A 2718-nucleotide genomic window follows, 5' to 3' on the forward strand; every position below is an offset into this window, starting at 1 on the left:
ATTGATCTTCAAGTTGTTCTTGTTTATTTTGCTTGTTTGATCTTGAGTTTTTCTTGTTCTGTGTCCTTTTTTTGTTTTTCTTAAGCTTTTTCAGAACAGTAACTTTCAAAAAATTTTTTTACTTATATCCATAAATATAATACATTTTTAAAATCAACTCTGAAGTTGCTGCCCATTTTGCTGGAGCTTTAGTAGTTGTTCTTCATAATTGGGTATCCTCTTTGGAATCTTTTTTTTTTAAAAAATTTTTCTTTTATTGAATCTTGTGCCAAACTTTAAGTTTGGTGTTTTCTTGCTAAGTTTTCTCTAATTTTCGAAAATTTGTTTTGGTTTTCTAAAAAATTTTAAGTTTGGTGTTCTTCCTTTTGTTCTTGGTGTTCTTGTGAATTTTCAAAGTATTCTTGAGTCTTTCTTGTGCTTTGATCTTAAAATTTTTAAGTTTAGTGTTCCTTGGTGTTTTCCCTCCAAAATTTTCGAAAATAAGGAACATTGGATCTAAAAATTTTAAATCTTGTGTCTTTTGCATACTTTTCTCTTTCATCATAAAATTCAAAATTCAAAAAAAAAATATTTCAGATTTCAATTTCAAAATATTTTTCAATTTCTTTCAATTGTTTCGTTTTTATTTTATAAAAATTAATTTTTTTAAAATAAACAATAGCAACATACATATCATCTCTTTTATTCCATTATGGAATTAAGTGGGAATGATCAGCCAGGAGGACTCTGGGGTCATATGCCAACCCCACTACTGCTTCATATGGGGGTAGTATCTGTATACCCTTCATTGGAGTTAGTAGCTTTGAGTTGAATCCTCAGCTCATTATCATGGTGCAGCAAAACTGCCAGTATTCTGGTCTTCCACATGAAGAACCTACAGAGTTTCTGGCACAATTTTTACAATTTGCTGACACAGTACATGATAAAGAAGTGGATCAGGATGTCTACAGATTATTACTGTTTCCATTTGCTGTAAAAGATCAAGCTAAGAGGTGGTTAAATAACTAGCCTAAGAACAGCATAAAAACATGGAAACAGCTGTCAGAAAAATTCTTGAATCACTATTTCCCCCCAAAACGGATGACACAGCTAAGGCTAAGCATCCAAGGCTTCAAACAAGGAGATAATGAATCCCTTTATGATGCCTGGGAGAGATACAGAAAGATGCTAAGAAAATGCCCCTTTGACATGTTTTCAGAGTGGGTCCAGCTAGACATCTTCTACTATGGGCTTACAGAAAAAGCTCAGATTTCTCTAGACCACTCAGCTGGTGGATCTATACATATGAGAAAAACAATTGAAGAAGCTCAAGAGCTTATTGATACAGTTGCCAGAAATCAGCATCTGTACCTAAGCAGTGAATCTTCCATGAAAGAAGAAGCTAAAACAGTAACTGCAGAACTCAGTCCGAGGAATGATGCTGGCGCTGAACGCCCAGACCATGCTCATTCCTGGCGTTCAACGCCAGAAACAAGCATGAATCCGGCGTTGAACGCCCAAAGGGAGCATAGTTCTGGCGTTCAGACGCCAGTAACAAATGGGGAGATGGCGTCTAACGCCACTCCAACTTCCACCCCTGGCATTCAAATGCCAGTGGGGGATCAGTCACATACAAGTGCTGATGACAACCCTTCTAGAAAAGCTTCCCAACCCACTTCTGTAGGTAATAAACCTGCAGCAACTAAGGTTGAAGAATACAAAGCTAAAATGCCTTATCCTCAAAAACTCCGCCAAGCGGAACAGGATAAGCAATTTGCCCGCTTTGCAGACTATCTCAGGACTCTTGAAATAAAGATTCCGTTTGCAGAAGCACTTGAGCAAATACCCTCTTATGCTAAGTTCATGAAAGAGATCTTAAGTCATAAGAAGGATTAGAGGGAAACTGAAAAAGTTTACCTCACTGAAGAGTGCAGTGCAGTTATTCTGAAAAGCTTACCTGAGAAGCTTAAAGATCCTGGGAGCTTTATGATACCATGCACATTAGAGGGTACTTGTATCAAGCAAGCTTTATGTGATCTTGGGGCAAGTATCAACCTAATACCTGCATCTACTATCAGAAAGCTTGGTTTAACTGAAGAAATAAAACCAACCAGGATATGTCTTCAACCTGCTGATGGCTCCGTTAAATACCCATCAGGCGTGATTGAAGACATGATTGTCAAGGTCGGGCCATTCGCCTTTCCTACTGACTTTGTGGTGCTGGAAATAGAGGAGCACAAGAGTGGACTTTGTGGTGCTGGAAATGGAGGAGCACAAGAGGGCAACTCTTATTCTAGGAAGACCTTTCCTAGCAACTGGCCGAAATCTTATTGACGTCCAAAAAGGGGAATTAACCCTGAGAGTCAATGAGGATGAGTTTAAGTTGAATGTTGTCAAAGTTATGTAACATCCAGACACCCCAAATGACTGTATGAGTGTTGATATTATTGACTCTCTGGTAAGAGAGGTCAATATGGCTGAGAGTCTCGAATCAGAGCTAGAGGACATATTTAAAGATGTTCAGCCTGACTTGGAGGAATCAGAGAGAATAGTAGAACCTCTGAAAATCCCTCAGGAGGAGGAGAAACCTCCTAAACCTGAGCTCAAACCATTACCACCATCCCTGAAATATGCATTTCTGGGAGAAGGTGATACCTTTCCTATAATTATAAGCTCTACCTTAGAGCCACAGGAAGAGGAAGCACTAATTCAAGTGCTAAGGACACACAAGACAACTCT

The sequence above is a fragment of the Arachis duranensis genome, chromosome 5 (genome assembly GCF_000817695.3).
Source record: "Arachis duranensis cultivar V14167 chromosome 5, aradu.V14167.gnm2.J7QH, whole genome shotgun sequence".
Lineage (NCBI taxonomy): Eukaryota > Viridiplantae > Streptophyta > Magnoliopsida > Fabales > Fabaceae > Arachis > Arachis duranensis.